The sequence below is a fragment of the Athene cunicularia genome, assembly GCF_003259725.1.
Source record: "Athene cunicularia isolate RWA chromosome 21 unlocalized genomic scaffold, athCun1 chr21_part1, whole genome shotgun sequence".
NCBI classification, from domain to species: domain Eukaryota; kingdom Metazoa; phylum Chordata; class Aves; order Strigiformes; family Strigidae; genus Athene; species Athene cunicularia.
Genome location: NW_020799127.1, coordinates 8,811,805 through 8,829,436, shown reverse-complemented (window position 1 = coordinate 8,829,436; position 17,632 = coordinate 8,811,805). Strand labels below are relative to the sequence as shown.

The 17,632-nt window shown below is 49.9% G+C and overlaps 1 protein-coding gene across 6 annotated transcripts in view; it reads right to left on the bottom strand.

The window, feature by feature from the left end:
* The window catches only part of CAMTA1 (calmodulin binding transcription activator 1), a 283,392-nt gene that overhangs the window by 152,591 nt on the left and 113,169 nt on the right, over window positions 1–17,632 (bottom strand). The gene's annotated exons all lie outside the window — the stretch shown is intronic.

Below are 17,632 nucleotides of genomic sequence, written 5' to 3'. Positions count from 1 at the left end.
GGGCCTGCAGCGAGGGCGCTGCTCCCCGGCATTACCGCGCAGCCTTCCTTAAACAGGCATTCACACCAGGAGTTCTAACGGACCGCGTGTGCTCTGGTGCCCCCGCTCCTCCCCAAGTCAGCGGAAAGCCTGGGCACTGAGCGGGGACAGAACGCACAGAGACCGGCCGGCGGACACTCCGGAATTGGGTTTTTTAAATACCAAGTAACTGAGCACATGCGTGGCTCCCATTTCGCAACTACAAATTTTGTATAACTCACCTGAGAGACCAGGAAAGCCATTCCAGGTGTTGGCTACATCACTACAAGCAAGAGCAAAATCCACTTCGGTCTGGATTACGTTTTTCTTTTTTGGTTTGGTTTGGTTTTCTGGGGGCATTACTAAAATCGATGCACTCAGTAGCAGGGCAGAACCCCTGAACTAGTATCGGGAAAGACTTACGGCCTTAATTCTCTGAAGCAGTGTGCAAAAAGTGCGTAACAACATATTATTAGCATATAAAGATGAAAGGATTATAAATCTGTGCAAGAAAGCACAGTATCTTTAAAAAAGAAACACAATGAAAAATAAAATTACAGATGAAAATTGGGCATCAGTTGTGACAGCGCTTGCTCAAGTCAGAAGCAACAACCGATATTTCAAACTGTTGAAATCTCTCCCTTCAGGTTTACTTGTTTAACCAAAGAACAGCAGCTTCTCTTACTGATTTTTAAAATGTATTTAAAAATACAGATTAGTATATTATTGCAATTGCGGTGGGTTGGGGTTTTTTTAGCAGAAGAACCACAGCACATCAGAGATACTCCAAACCTTCAAAACTTTTCCAAATGTTATTAAGTAGTTGCGTATGTGAGTAAATAATTATCTGCGAAACAGAACAAGTCAAAGAGGCTTTTCCACTGAAAGCATCTCTGCCTAAATCCTACCTGCTCTGCAGTGGAACCTTTTATTCTACTCCTTTATATGCATGCTTTTTTACATATATCTCGAAACCCTTGGGTTCAACCATGCCTTATTACATTTTAAAGCCTTTGGATGGCAGCAGAAAAGTGTTCTGCACTATAAACCAGAGCACAGCTGAGGTTTGATGGGTTTGCTTCTCCTTTCTACCCCAGAAAACGCTTTCTAAATGCTATTAAAATTTAGCATACGCCATAATAACCAAGCTGCATTTTCTTCCACATTTAAGTCAATTGACTTTCAAGTTTTATATTTCCACATACTTCGAATGAAATAAAGTTGTTTCCGCAGTTCAGGAGGAGGATGCCGAGGAGTATCTCATCCTGGTGAGAAGCAGTCCCAGGAGCGAAAGTCCAGAGACTCAATTAAAAGTGCCAGTGGACATTGGAAACAAAGTAGGAAAGTTCAAAAATTTTCCATCTTTCCCAGCTACAGTTAGCTAAAAAAAAAGAAAAAGCCAAGAAAATTCCAGAATACTGATGGGAGCAGAAAGCCGGTGCCTGGAGCTCGGGAGCACCCTGACCCCCGGAGCCTCTTTCCCTCGGGCTCCCCACACCCCGCTCGCACCCCGGCCGTCCAGGCACGTGTTGGAGGGGTGTCCCTGCACTGGTCACGCGAGCGGGGGCCGAGCCCGGGGGAGCGGGGCTGCGCAGGGAGGACGGGAGTGGGGCAGATGCAGGCAAAAGGCGCTTTTGGCACAGATCGGAGGCTGCTGATGCACGGCCGGGTCCGGAATGAACTCCCGGAGCAGCCGAGACGCCGGCCGGGGAGACACCTGCAGGCGGAGGTCAGAGACCCCTGGTCCCGTCCCATCACTCCCGCGCGGTCTGTAGTTGGGCTTCCAAGCACTTTTCTATTTAAATCAGCAAATGCCTGCACTGCGCTGCCCAGAAGGGGAATACCACCGAAGCGACGTCATTCAGGTTGGGTTCTTGGGATCCGAGCCGTCAGACCCGTCTCTGCAGCGTCTCTGACGTCCCGAGTACCATCACACCCATCAGCTTGCGCTAACGTGTGGGAAGGGGAATGATCTGCACCCGAACTGTAGCCAAGCCAAAGCAGAAGACACCTTGAAATAGGACCCAGCCAGGCAATTAACTAGAAAATCCTTCTAGATAAAACGCAGAGAGTCATACTATAAACATTCCTCCTCCCAGCTGAGTCAGGTTACAGAAGCTAAAATGAGCTAAATCAAAGTTACCTGCAAAATAACCAACACTGAGGAAGAAAGAAAAAGGAAACCAACACGACCCAGGGAGCTTGGCCCCAGCCCACTGCCTTGCTCAGACCGAGGGACGGAGGGCACAGCCGGAAAGCCCACAGGAGAGAAACCATCAGACATCAGGCCAAGTATTTTTGCAGAAAATTTACAGTAGGTAAAAACAAGGAATTTCTTCCTCAACTCAGGCAGAACATCAAGCAAACATTGGTGGCAGTATGATTTATTACATTTTAGAATCACCTCCTGGCCCAGTGACGGAAGTTTCATCATTTGGAACATTTTAGGTTCTGCACAATGTTAGAAAATATACTGCAGGGCATAATCCACCTTTGGCTCAAAAGGCAGGAGAAATCACCTAATAGATTTTCCCTGCATCTGGTTTCTGTGACTCAAGGTTTTGGAAATTGCAAAGAATTAAGGAAGGAAATTTTGTATAGATCGTATTTGATTATGATCTCCTTCAACCGACGGCACTAATGCTGAAGAGGTGGGGGGAGCAAACCTAAACCGTATTGCCAAGAGGGCCCCTCACCCCCAAACCTGAGGGCATGCTTGTAACAAGCACTTACTGTCAACAGTGAAAAACTGGGGCATTTTTCTTCCTGTAATTTCCTCACAAATTAGGTGACAAGACACACACAACGCCCACCCTGCAGCAGACCAGGTGCCTCTGCTCACCCACAGGTAACCTCTTAACACAGGCTGGATTCATTTAAGAGCCCACAGTGAAGTTTAAATACCGGGTAGGCTCTCCCTGGTTTTTGCTTTCTTTCTTACCTTCCCATTGCCAGACAATACAGAAAGCAGAAAACACAGCAGCTGTAAATTCAATGATGATCTAGTGTCCCAAGGATGCTCCCTGACACCCTCCCTAACTCACGGGATCTGGGGAGGTTTTCAGGCATCTTTCCTCTGCCACACGGATTTGGTCCCAGGAGGGTCATTTATAGTCACTGGCGGTTCCACAAACATCCATGATTTAGTTCCCCAAATATTTGTCTCCCATGAAAGCTGGGAACTTCTCAATTTTACAAGAGTTTTTACAAGTCAGACAAAAGCTATTAATAAGAGTGAAACCTGCAATATCCCCAAAGGGGGATGGGAAAAGAAATCAACAGTGGAAGTAAAGATCAAGTGAAGCTCCCGTGACAGATGGTGCTCTACAAAAGGTCAACCCTTGGCTCATTCTGCTGTTCATTATTTATTAACAATCTTTCTGACATTGGCATTACTGCAAGAGTCCGGCATTATGCAGATAATAAAATGCTATTTTATAGTTCAAGGTCTCCTGCAGGTACAGCAAAAAGTTTGCGAAGTGGTTGCCAACGCGTTGCGCGGCGCTCTGGGGGACGCAGGCGCGCACGGAGCCTGCGGGGCGCGGATGAGGCGGAGGAGTTCCGGGGCTCACCTGCCCGCCCTCCCGCTTGCCACGGGGTTTTCGCCATGGTTTCCCATTTCTCGCCCAGAACAAGACAGCCGGGGTCACATCCGTTACAGTCCAGGCCAGCTAGAACAGCTCACGGGTGAGGTCTGCCCTCCTCGCTCGGCCTCCCGACGCCCGAGGGCGTTTAGCAGCAGAGGCTGCACGGCTCCGCAGCGGCGTCAGCCAGCACAGCAGTGCAGCTGAGCAGGTGGAACCCTCTCCTCCTCAGCACCCATGGAATCGCTCTTGCAATGCGATAAACACGCCAAGAGAGTTTCGCATTTGCCAGTGATGGTCCCGTTGAGGAGGGGCCAGTCTTCCCCTGCCAGGAGCTGTCGCTCACCTTGCACCAAAAACGACCCTGTCACCCCCAGCTGTAAACCTGCTCCCAGGGACAGTCTCACCTCCCCAGCTGGCAACAGGGATTTAGAAGAGTACAAAGAAAGTGCTTTCTTGTTTGGGCTTGCAGGATGGAAAAGCAGCAACCGGCTCATCTCCAAACGTCGAATTCAAGTGTGGAAGGAGATAAAATAGCGAGACTCTGGCTGCAATTTGTTTTTTCCAGCTTGAGGTGTGAGTAATCAGAAAGATGAGCTTAAACAATATCAACGTTCTTGCTAAAGACTGCCAGACCCAAGAAAACCTGGAAGATCCCACTGATGGAATAAGAGACGTTTCTGTTACAGTGAGTCCACTATTGCCTCTGAGGAATGATGGGCATAAGCGTGATTATATCAATAAAAAATAAAAACATCATAAAAAGAAGTCAGGCAGACATAAGTTTATTGCTAATTATGAGCAGCGTGACATGCCCCGACTCCTTGTAAAATAAAATGAAGTCCATTTTTAATATCTGCTTCCACGACTTCCAGACAATAGACAAATTCACTTCCAAGGTCACATCTCGTTTAACAAGCGAAGAGCTTTAACCACGTGTAGGGAACCACCAACAGGCTCCTGCTTCCCACAGCACCGAGAACAAGGTACGAGAGCGTGACTGTCCTTTACGTTCCTGTTTAATACGTGATTATCGGTAAGTATAAACTGACATTCGTTTTAGAGAGGGGGTAGGTTCTACATATCGATCTACAGGATTTATAGAGTCCCAAAACGTTCAGGGTACCCTGGGTCTTTATCCAAGAACAACTGGAGCAAGCACAAGCTGCTCCTCAATAAATGCAAATCAGGTATGGACATTAGCAGCAGCACGGGAATAAAACCAGAGAATCTAGGGGAGTATGAAGGGAGAAGGGTCGGCTTCTCCGACAGACTGATCCCAGAGATCACGCCCCACCCTCCCAGGTTTAGGGACGCACCCAGGCAGCACGGGGCGCCCTGCGAGGGACGCGCAGGGCTCGGGGCCGGCCTGCGGAGGGGCCGCTCGGAAAGAGTAAATCCTCCTGAGCCGGAAGGCAGCAGCACAGCTTCCCCTCCCCGGATTTCCAGCAGCATCTCCACTACCCGGGATCCAGCGCCTCCCAGAAAGCACCAACGCTGCGAGAGTTTAACGCACTAAACGCCTCCCCCAACCACGTGCTGGCCCTACGCACGTGCCTCGTATTTACCAGCACAGACTTGTGTCGCAAACGCCCCAGATCCGATGCTTTCGTGATGGTTTCCATGTTCTGCTTTTCACTTTTCTGCTTTATAGCCAGGACTATTCAAAGCCAGTGCACAGCACTCTGCTCCCCTCGTACAAAGGCTCCGTTCACTCGCACACGCCAGCTTGCTTCTCCCCTTGCTCTCAGCCCTATGATTTGGCTGTAACAACACTGATGTTTATACTTGCTGTAAATGTCAAGCCAAAATAACATATAACAGCTGTATTTTATCCTACAACGCTGGGGTCTACCCTTAACTATTAATAAAGCTCCAAGAATTACGGAATACGCTGTGCGCTCTCCTGAGTGGGCAGTGCTGGGTGGCACAGGGCACGGAGCCGAGATCCTGCTGCCAGGACCCAGAACCCATCACAAACAGAAATCCTGACTTGCAACTCAATCTGGAACTTGGAAATTGCAAGGTTAAGGGAAAAACACCACTGGGTCGCCTACCCAAATTCCATACATCTACAACTTCAAAACGTTCACTTAGCTTTTGTACTGCAGGTGCTTTACAACCAGACAAAACACCCACAGCGCGTTTCCACTAAAAATACCGGATTACCTGCCAGCGCCGCCCCCACCATGCCATGCACCCGTCTGTAAAACAACCAGACAGAGCCAGAAATCAGCTTATGTTTTCCAAACCAAGGGCCCCCCTGACAGGAGCCCCGGTTTGCCCATCCGTGTTGCTTCACAGTAACAGAGTAAGATTGCTTGACAAGAAATGGAAAAGCCTCTCATATTCTTCCCACATTTTCTGAACTCCAGCAATTCTCAGCACTTTGAATTTATGTCCGTAAAAAGTTTACTGAACTTTTAATGCATTCCTGGGAAGCAGCGAGCAGTGGCAGGCATTATCTCTGGGAACTGGTCCTCCAATATTACAAGGGTGAACCAAGAAATTAGAAGAAATGGAGGGTCCCCTTGGATAACTTGAAAAATGGCCTGTGGTACCACGAGCTGAATTACAATACTTGCAGCCTGGTAACAGAATAATAGCCATGGGATATTCTACTTATCGTGCGCCTTTTAGAGCCCGGGTTCTGCTGACTGTGAATGAAAATGTGTATAAATAAGCGTAGAGCACACTGGCAATGATGTTAAATGATGCTTCGTATAATTATCGCTATTCTGTGGTACCATTAACAGGCAAAAGCACAGAATCCTAATGTGTGGCAGCCCGGATTTGTCGTCTGACATCACGTGTCCATAAAACCTCCCGTGAGCGCCGCTGCTGATGGCACAAGACCCGCAGGCAGACGGCAAGAGTCTGTTTTGGCAACAGACAACCCATTTGGTGCATGAAAACCAGCAGCGCTCCTACTGCCACGGACTGGACGAAGGGTCCCTCCAGCCAGCCAGGAACGGCCGCGGCACAGCCCGTGCTGACCCAGCAGCCGTACCCTCCTGCCCACACCCTGGGCATTCACACGGCCAGCAGGGGCCAGGATGTTCATGGACCGGGATGTTCCTCCGGGATGTTCATGGACCAGGATGTTCGTGGACCGGGATGTTCCTCCAGGATGTTCATGGACTGGGATGTTCATAGACCGGGATGTTCCTGGACCGGGATGTTCCTGGACTGGGATGTTCCTGGACCGCAATGCCCATGGCCGGGGCCTGCCCAGTCACACTGGTGTCCTGCTGACTGGGGGCTTCCCAGTGCCTCTGCCCTTGCTTCAACTCTACCAACAAATCCAGGTATTGACACTTCTCCAGATCACTGCGAGTGACTTGAAAGCTTCTCCACCCTGGGACAGAGAGCCTCAGACCAGACGTCTGAAGGTTTTTGTGGGCAGCACCAGCACGGACCCGTACACCATTTCTTGTTAGGAGATGACCAGCAGCAAGTCTGGACTAACTCAGCACTGAAGCATCTTCCAGAGAAAAAGGGACCATCTTTACATCATGTAACTGTCCTAATGAAACCGAGCCATCACCACAACATAAAACCCTACATAGCTCCAAGGCACTGAGCCTTGGTATTTTATTTCTCAACTGTGTACCTACCACTTAACTCTGAAAAATATTACTTATAAAAGATGATTCCTAAAAGCAAAGTTTGGAATTTTATTACGCCTCTGGGTTAGATAGGCTGATCTTTGAAGAAATAAGGTTGTACCCTTTTCATTTGATATCCACAGGACAATATTTTAGCGGTGAAAGAGGTCAGAGGAGAAAGATCCACAGGGCTCTTGCCACATGATGCATGTTTTAGGCAGCAGGGCTGGCATCACCAGGCTCAAAGGGCAGCCACGCAGCCTTAATAATGCAGCACACTAGAACTTGATGGATTATCCCTACCAAGGTGGGAAAATACCATTCAAAAGGCTGCGAAGCAGATGGAGCACATGAAAATCACTCAGAAATGCAGACAAAAAAAAAAGTAACATTCAAAAAATGAGAGCAAGGAGGAGGAATCCCTGTGATGCCACACTTGTTAGCAGCTGACGTATGAGGCTTCTTAACCTCAATGATCAAACACCCCTTCCCATTTTATAGAGCATCCCGTTCAGAATAAGCACTTCTGCTATTATTACTGTGTTTTAACTTCGTTTTGCTGCGTGAGCCACCACATCTGTCCCTGCTGGAGCCTTACTGGCTCCTCGGAGAGGGCAGGAGGCGCAGATGGAGACAGCCCGGATGCCGCGCTCCGCGGAGCAGCCGCTGGACGCCGACCAAGCAGGTAACGCCCGCGGACGATGCTGGTGGGAGGGAGAGCGACCACCAGCCGCTCTGAGCCCGCCCCGCGGGGAGCCCAAACGCCGCCGGGAGCTGCCGCTGCAACTGGAGATCCCACAGCCGCTTTAAAACAGCGGAGAAGGAGCGAGGAAGACCTTGGCCAGCCAGAAAACCAGCTGCCAAGAGCAGGCAAGGGCAGCAGCTCCATTCCCAGGCAGCGTGTAGCGAGCAACCTACGGCCATCACAACATGGAAACCTGGTTAAAGCCTTGCCCTCGTTTTTTGTTTGTTTTTTTTTTTAAAAAAAAAGGCAAACTCTCCCTCTTTAATGCTCTACAGACTCGAAAATGTCACTGCCTGCAGGAAGGGAAGGGCTTACTTCAAGGTCATTGAGCTGAGTTCACCTTGAAGGTCAAAACATACCACTATTTTAAAGCCCCATTTTTATTTCCCTACCAGTCTCTAACCCCGCATCTTTCCAGCTACGCCGATGTTGGAGAGGACTCAGCGCAACCCGTAAGCACGGCCACGGTCACTGCTGCCGCTGCGCACGCTTCGTATCTCGGGAATGAGCTGTGTGACTTCTCCTTAAATCTAAATTCTTCTTTTTTCTTGTTTAAAAAAGGTAGTAATTTGTTCCCGATGCCCTAATTAGCGCATTTCCCGGGCTGAAGAACACACCTTAACTCAGGACACGGCGCAGCGCTACGTGTCAAAGACCGGCTCAGAAAAGGCACGGCGTGAAGGGCTGGTGCTTCGCGGGAGCGCGCGCTGAAAGCTGCCAGCGCTGGCTACCGACATCGCCGTGTACTGACAGCTAGCTTCTGTCTTAACTATGATTTAATCCACACTTCTTCTTTGGTAAATATGCCAATAGGTGTTTGCTGCTTGCAAACTGTCACGCTAAGCGAAACACAAAGTCAATTTGCTTTAAAAGAAATTGATTTGTGAGCATTAGATTCATCAACGTTCATTTTTTTCCAACGGAAAACAGGGTCTGAATAACGATTCAACACTCGACCCTAAAACTTTGTTTAGCTTTTTAAAGCACCTGATTAACTTTTCAGAGCACCACGCAGCTGGCGGGGTGCGGCCCATCCATCCCCATCCCGGAACGTTTCCGAGCAGGGGCTTTGCAGACAAAGCTGTTTGTCCCGGGCAGACCCACGCGAGCTCCAGCGAGCAGATCCGTCAGCCCAAACCGCCCGCAGACTGCAAAATCCGAGCTTCCCCCTAAACCGCCCCACGCCGCTGCAGCCGAGGCTCCAGGTGCCAGGCGCTGAGCCCTGCCCGTGGGTCGCTGGCCCAGAGCCGTCCGCGCCTGGCTCCGAAATTCAGCTGCGCCCCTTCGGCGCGGGGCATCGCCCACCCCAGCCCGTTCCCCCGCTGCTGCCAGCGGCCGCCCTCGAAACAAACATCTGGGAGCGCCAGGGGAGGACCGAGAGGCTTCCCCGGGGAATCCGGCACCACCATCAGCTCCAGCGGGATGCTCCCCCCCGGCCTCGGGCGCAGCCCTGGCGCAGCCGTACGAGCCCGGCGCGGTGCCGAGCGCTCCTGTCTCTGAGGTGAGAAATACAGGCACAGTCTGCGTTAAGCGAGGTGCTGAGGAGTTAAAATTCAAAATGTCCTTCATGAATAATTCAGGGATGCATGCAAGTAAATTATAGCAATGTAAATATATATATGTATATAAATAGATACGTATGTATGCAAATTAATACATTAAGGGCTCAAGTTATCCACAAGGAAAAATACCAGCCCCATAAGAACGTTTACCTGACACCGGATCAAACATGTAAATCTAGGACTAAAGAAACAGCCCGTAAATTGGCCAAATACGGCGTGAAGCGGTGCTCACACCGCGCACCTGGGACACTACCAATCATCCTAATTTTGTTAAATTTATTTTTTTCCCCACTTCCTGTCTTACTCTCGCTAAACCCAACCTGTCACAGCTTGGACTGACCTGAGGCGACGGCTCGGCTCAGGAGTCACCCACCGCCTGCGCCCCCACGCTGAGCTACCGAGCACCAGCCCAACGCCACCGCGTTAGTCTGCGCTCTGCGGCTCAATTACACGAACAGCAATTACTGTGGTGAGCTAGCAAGTGCATTAAAATCCTTGAATTCTTATAAATGACAAGACAATATATATGATCGACGTAGGTGCAGAGTCCATCGATCATCCCTCTCTCCCTCACAGCAAGAGAGGTGGGATCACATTAAAAATAGAACAGACACCTGCAAATAGACGGGTATTTATATGGAATATTGTGACAACTGTCATTTCGCATTAGTCAGAGAGATCCCACAGGACTCGGGCAAGTATTAAATGTACCAGGTTTTGTTTACTGGCAAAATATAATAAAATCCACCCTCCCCGGTGGTTTCCTGGTGGGGATTGTTCCTCTCCCTAAAGTAATTCATAAAATAAGGATGTTCCTCCAAGATCCTGGGTAGAAAACACTTTATCAGGGCATCAGAGCATGGGGGTGGGGGGTGCGTGTGCGGATTGTTGATTCCTCACTTGGACTCCTCCACGTTTTTCAGGATGGTTTGGTGACGCTGGGCTCAGAAAATGGCCATAAACCACCCAAAGTCAACACGGAGCCATTGAGCGACGCCACGGCAGCTCCTGCTCCTGCCGGAGCGGACGGGCCTTGCCAAGGGGGGGTGAGGCCAGCGCACGGCAGCAGCCCCACTCCTCTCGGATCAAAGCCGCGAGTTACGGGCCGGAGCGGCCAAAGCTGCTGCGCTTTCTGCTGAGGACCCTGCAGCAGCTCCCAGCAAAGCTGCACGTGGTGCTGCGCTCGTGTCTGCCCTCAACCCTGATCCAGAGCAAAAGGGTCAATCACCTGGTGAATGCTGTCACAGGGACTTGAGGAATTTCATCTTGACCTTCCCAAGCTCAACCTTCCAGGCACCTGTAACTTCCTTTAAGGCATTTCCCAGCGTTTCCTCCAGAACCTCACCGCTCCAGGAGCAGAGGGTCACTCCTGCCCAGGCGCAGCGTGCGCTATTTCAGTCCGTTTACCCCATTCCCCCACTGCCACAGAAACTACCAAAAGGAAACAAAACCAGCTGAGACTTGCCAGCCCGACCCGCGCGAGCGTGTCTCAAGTGAAGTTGCTGAAATGACAGAAACATGTTGTTCCCCACTTAGCCTAATTGACAGGCCGTAACTGTTGATTAATTACATAGGGAAGGCGCAAGGAAGCAGCCAGGCAGTTCGCTTCTATTTCCCAGATCTTCCAGGTACGACCTCCAGAGCCGCAGGGCAGCATCTTGCTGGATGCACCACGCTGGCAGGGGAAGCACCATCTCCTTTCACCACCCCGTGTTCAGTTTACACCTCGACCTGCAGCTTCCCACCACGCTGCCTGAGGGCCGCTTCCTTTTCCCCGGATTCCACGGGGAACCACCAACAGCCGCGTTCACCCGCTGCTGCCCGCCACTCCCCGGCCATGCCCTTCCCTGCGCTCCCCAGTCCAGCATGGACAACTGTGCATCTTGAAACTTGTTATGTTTAGGGAAAGAGGAAACCACTATTGAAATCCCTCCATCATAAAAAAAAAATGGTTATCTGATAAATAGTTCAAACGGCGACCCCCAAAAAGCAAAGATCAGATGAGGTCTGTGCAATCCTGTTTCTCGAACACGTTCCTCAGGGATCTCAGGGAGGAAAAACCCCAAAATCCAGAGCTGGAGCTACTTCTGTTTATGTACAATAATAAAAACCCCTCACCCGTACAGATGAAGCATTTCAAGGTCTTGCTTGTTACCCTGAGCCTTGTGCAATAAAAACAGGACTTTCGTGAAGGTCCTAGACGCTCCTTTTACTTGGTGAAAGACATTTACATCACTTGAAGCAAAATGTATCCTCAATGGCAATGTAGTTCCTATCCAAAAACACACCATGCCCTACATTTTATCATCAGCGCAGTTAATCATTTATACAGCCCTGCAGATGTACGCAGCACTCGGAAAAAGATGAAGGCACATTGCGTGCCCCGAAGAACAGGCAGTGTAGTACAGGGAGGGCAAACAAGGGCAGAGGCAGAGAAGATGTTGAATACCACCTCAGGTGGATGGGGCTGGAGAGGCAAGAGGAGATGGGCAAGGGGACAGAACCGGCATGGGCGAAGCGAATTACAGAACCAAGTAGGAAATCAGGACGGAAACACGTCAACAGGGCAAAACTCTAAAAACATTAAAGGTGAAGAAAAGGGTCTTGAAACAAGATGCAGAAGGAACCAAGGTGCCACCCAGGGGTTCCAAAGACAAGGTGACAGGACTGGGATGGCAAGGACAGCATTGAGCCGGCATCAGCGGTCGAGGGGAGCCACAGGAAGGACAAGGAGGTCACTGGAGGGCACAGGAAGGGTTTTAGCAACAGCAGCGAGAGGGAACAGGGAAACGTCAGTAGTCTTCTGGAAAGACCACAAAAATGTTGTCTTAAAACACAGGCGGGAAGAGAGAGGCCGTCTCACATCAGAAAGGACGCATGAAAGAAGTAACACGGCACAGCGGAAAGTGGGGAACTATTCCACCTGTCACGCGACACCACCAGACGCATTTTATAAACGCAGATTAAAATTCAGGTTCTGTCTGGGAGCGCCCCTCCCGGGCCGGTTACGTGCCTCTCGCCGAGGGGGCTGCAGAGGGCACGGCCTTGGCTCACCTCCAGCCGGCGCCGAGGGTCCCAGCTGTGCTGGCTCGCTCCTGCCGCGGGCGATGTGCCGGCGGCCTCTGACACCGGGATTTTCCCTCTTGTGTTGTCCCCATGTCCAGCGCATCTGGGCTTGTTTGTAGCAGCCGCTCGTGCTAAGCTCAGCCTGTCATCCGGGCTGGAGCCGGCCCGGCCCTCTGACCGCGCTTCCGCGCCCTGGCCCCCTCCCGCAGCCTCTGCTCCAGCCCATCGACAACTCCCCCATCGTTTTGCCTCTTCCTGTGCAAACCCCCCGGCCTGACCTCGGGCAGGCAGCTTCTGCAGCTCCACTGACCCTGCTCGAAGCACACGCTGCCCTACCCTGCAAACGCCCCATCGTGGTACTTTCACAACCTGCTATAATTCAGCTTTATTTGGTAGACTCTCTCTCCAGCTTTGCGTTCTTGCCAGCAGTTGGGGTAATTCTCCACACTACGCAGACCAAGTTTACAACACCCTTTCCCATGTGCATCACTGCATCACCACGGGCTCTGGCTGCACAGCAGGATCACCCATGAACCACAGACTGTCTGAGCTTTCACTAGGAAAAAATTCAACCAATTTTAATTTTTTTTAAATAAAGCTATTTCTTGTAACCTAAAAATCCAATATATATATATATATATATATATATATAAAAAAGAAAAAAGAAAACTGGTTTTCTGAACAAGAACAGACCTTTGCTTTGCTTTGAGAAAATGCGCCCTGTTGAAAACGTGCCTTGCATCGCAGCCAAAGACCACGCGGTCGGGAGTGAGGGAGACGGACCTCGGGAATAAGTGGGAGAAACTTTTCAAGGAAGCCAGGAATCCCACAGACGAAGGATGGGTGGTGGATACGTAGCAGGACTTGGGCAGTACGTGGCGTGCACAGGGTAAGAAACTCTCACAAAATCCTGGGGTGTTTAAGCTCTGAAGCATCAAGCAGAGAACTGGGGAAGCGGCGAGGTCTGCACCAGACTCACAGCGCGCACCCCGGCCTGCCGACCCCGCCTCGGTGCGGCCCCAGCGAGGCTCATCACCCAAGTGGAAAATGAAGGCTGCGGCTCTCTGGAAAGGCTCTCCTCAGCCTCGCTGGGTCCGGGACACTTTCCTCCCACAGGCCCCGTCCAAGCCCAAGGGCGGGCGCCCTTCCCCGGGACAGCTGACGGGCTCCTGCCTGCGCCCCGAGCGCAGCCCCCGCTTCCCTCCCGCCTCCGTGAGGGGCTCGCAGAGGCGCGGGGCTGCCGAAAGCACAGCGAGCCTCCGCCAGCAGCTCCTCCCCGCCCCGAGCACGGCCGGCAGCCCTGCCAGGTGGAAGGGATCCAGCTGTAGGCTCCTAGAAGACGGGGGACAGAGCCAGCGCAGCGACAGACGGAGCGTTTCAACGGTGAAGCCATCAGCCTCGGGAAGCATCGTCCCCAAGCGTGCAGCAGATTCCCCACCTCTTCCTCTAGATCGCAGCCAACATCTTCTTCAAAGATAAAGGCTCAACAAGAAGTCACGGACTAAATTCAGGCATCAGGAGGTGGAATTTTCCAACATGTGCTACACAGGTCAGATGATCACAGTCGTTCCTCTTGACCTTGCAAATCTGTATCTTAATGTCCCCTCCTGGCTGCAGGATATCAAGAACCACTGCAGCTAACAACCTTCCGCCTGGGGCTTTTCCTCCTGAAATGGATTTTCAGCAATCGGTCCACACTTTTCTTTGATTTTGATAATCTAACATTAAAATCATGAACTATCCCAAATCCACTTCAGATTTTAGTTGTTTAATGAAGAGTTGAGCAATTTCAAAGGTGTTTTTACAATTTAAATACTGGGTGGTTGCACGCTGAGAAGATCCTTTGATATCTGAACAGTCCTCCAATGACAATCTCGCGGGTTTAATCTTCCTGGTATTGAAGGCAATCTAGACAATCTTAGAGACATTTCTGATGAAAAGAGCCCTTTTCTCTCCACAGTTTTCACAGAAATATATAAAATATTTACAAATAGGATACAATGAACTTTATGGGCTGCTTTGGGCAACATTTCGTGACACAAGCAGCTGATATTTATTAGTCATTACAGAAAAAGAAGCTAAACCTAAATTTTTTTAAAACTAATGATTTTAATTCAATACTCTATTGGGGTTTTCCTCTAACACCAGCCACTGCACAGCTCTCATAGGTTATATATAAAGAGAGTTATTTTTGCAGATAAAAGTCAACAACAAGTCAATAATTTTTGGCAGACAGCCTTCACCGTTCTGCTAGCACAAGCGCATCCAACTGCTGATGAACCTTAATGTTTCCCTGATATTGTTTTCTGCTATAAAATGGAAGATCTAATCTATGCTGAAGGTCAGTCCACACCGAAGGCTGCAATCAGTGACTGCATTCATGAAACCAACTGAAATTCGTAATGTTGTGCAACACGCTCTGGTCGGTCACCACAGTGGCTCTGCCGAGATGTCCTCTAGCAGGACGCTGCAGAGCTGGGAGCACCCCGACTCCTGCACCGCTGCTCGCGCGGGAGGAACCATCGATCCGCGGATCAAACGCCGCAGGTGGGAGCTGCTGGAGCAGCCAGTTAACCCCCTGCACGCCCTAGGAAGAAGATGAAGTCCTGGCCGTGTTCACTGGCGCTGGCGGGGACACCCACCATCACTGAGACAACAATCAGTGAAAATTCGTCTTTTCAAATAACCGCCTTGTACAAGTCTAAATGCACTACATCTTCAAAAAAAATAAAAAGCATAATTAAAACCTAGGCTTCTCGCAATACCTTGGAGTCAGGCAATTATGAGGCACTTTTAATGAGTAATTTAGGTAATTAAAGAAGTCAGACAGGCAATACGTAAGCAGCGGTGTCCGCGGGTTACTGCTCGGGGCCCTCTGCTCCCCGGCCCGGCCGGGGCCCGCTGCGGTGCTGACCTGTGGCCTCGGCCCGGCAACGGCTGCGCGGGGTTTTCCGCAGAGGCTTCGGCTGCGACTCGGGTGCGAGTGTCTTTAACACCCACATGGACAAAGTACGTTTTTGCCGCAAGAACGCAACGCGTGCCGTATCTCATTTAGGGTGTGCAATTTACTGGCTGTATTCTAGTAAAATAACTTTATGGCTTTCTGTCATGATAAATAACAGTTTATGGCATAATGGAATTAATATTTACTTTGAAAGCTATGTAGACTATTCAAATAAAGTTGCTATATATAGAATCATCTCAACTGCTGCTGCTTTTTTAAACACTGCGAATTGACAAGACAACACACAAGTATTAAATTGCAGTGCCCTCTGGCCATTAATAAACCTTTGGTTTTCAGATTTGTAATCGAAACCCTTCCATGTATTTTATACAATTACTGTAGTTCAAAAAGTGTTAATTCAAGAGCGTGACAAACGGGACGCTGAAGGGCCTCTGGGGTTTGGGAACTTTCTCTGCCTGCCCTAAGGATGGGGATGAGGCAGGATCGCAGTTTTGGGCTGCCCGGCTTGGAGCCAGGGGCAGAAACCTTAGCAAGTGTTCACAAGAAAGTTCATGAATTACCACACACAAATGGATCATGTCTGTGTAGTTATAAATGTATTTTTTATTATTTCAACAAGAAGAAATTAAAAACACACTGAAGTCTAAACACGCCTCTTAATGTGGAAGTCAGAGGGAAAAGAAACTGACGGTTTTTAGATGGATGCTTTGCAGATACTTCAAGTTAATATACACCTGCCAATGCTCAAAATTTATTTTTATCCACCATGTACCGTACCAGACCTCTATCAAGAGCAGGGTGTAAGGCGGTTTTGCTGCCTCTTGCCGATTCTTACGGGCCACTTCTAGGGCTGCAAGAGCAGAGAACACAACACACAACAACCAGCTGCACAAAATCCTCTGCTGTGATAGAGGTGACGCAGCAATTACCCAGAAAAAGCATCATCGCTAGTGACCAAAATCTAAGCCATTCTCCTGGGCTCCAACGCCAGTCCCTGAGTACACGAGGTCACAGGGTGCACAGCTCACCTGCCCACACCTCAGGCTCACCCGGAAAAAAACCGAAGCTGCGCCCAATACCTGAAGGAACAGGCTGAATATGTCACGACAGACAGATATCAAAATCTATCGGGGATGTTACAAATGGATTTGTAATCGTCAGCTAAGAGAGAGGCTTTGCACCGTGCGGAAGGGCCGCGGCGCGCTGCGGAGCCCTGGGCAGCTCAGCAGAAGCACCGTCCCACGCCTGGTGTCACGGCGGAGGCAAACGCCACTTCCTAGACTGAAAACAGCTTCTAGAAGTTTTGCTGTGTTTAATACTACTCATTTTTTTCCCGAAGAGTCTGCAGCTCTGTCTTCAGAGCTACGTGTAGCCTACAAAAACCTGAGCAAAGCGAAACTGTCATTAAAAATTAAGTCCAAGTGTCGGACACAACCTCCTCTCTGAGGGAGGATGGGCGTGAAGGGAAGTACACGGGAGTCAGGAAAGGAGAAGTATTTCATCTTTTTAAGCTCAAAAACATGCTTCCGTTTAGGAGGAAAAAGTTAAAATAAATTGTTCTGGCTGTGGCGGGTAAGACATTACATACCAAATGGAAACCTGTCCCCAAGGACACAGAGAGCCTGACCGACAGAAGGACAAGGAAGGAGCAGAGCTCTTGCTTACATCGCGCACGCTCAAAAATAAAAGCAGCAGGAGTATTACCCAGTGCAGCAAACCCACAGGCACTTGTATAACCGACTTCCAGTGCTTAAGCAGAAAAATATTTCCTCATTCTTGTTTTATTCAAAATTTGTTTATGGCAACAGGCATACAAAAACTGCAGGCAAAGTGTAACCATCAACAGAAACACCCACGCAGTATTATAGAATATACTTAGGTCGGACAGAAGGCATAATCTTCAAAAACATATTTATAGTGCTCTAAAACGTTGCAGTCCTCGGTAGCATGGGGCCTTTTAATGGAAAAATACAACATGTTTGTTGCAGTAAGTGACAGGCAGCAGCCCCCAGCAGGCGGGGAACGCTGTCCCAGGGCGCACGGGGGGCGATGCCAGCGCGGGGCCGTGGAGGGCAGGGACGGGC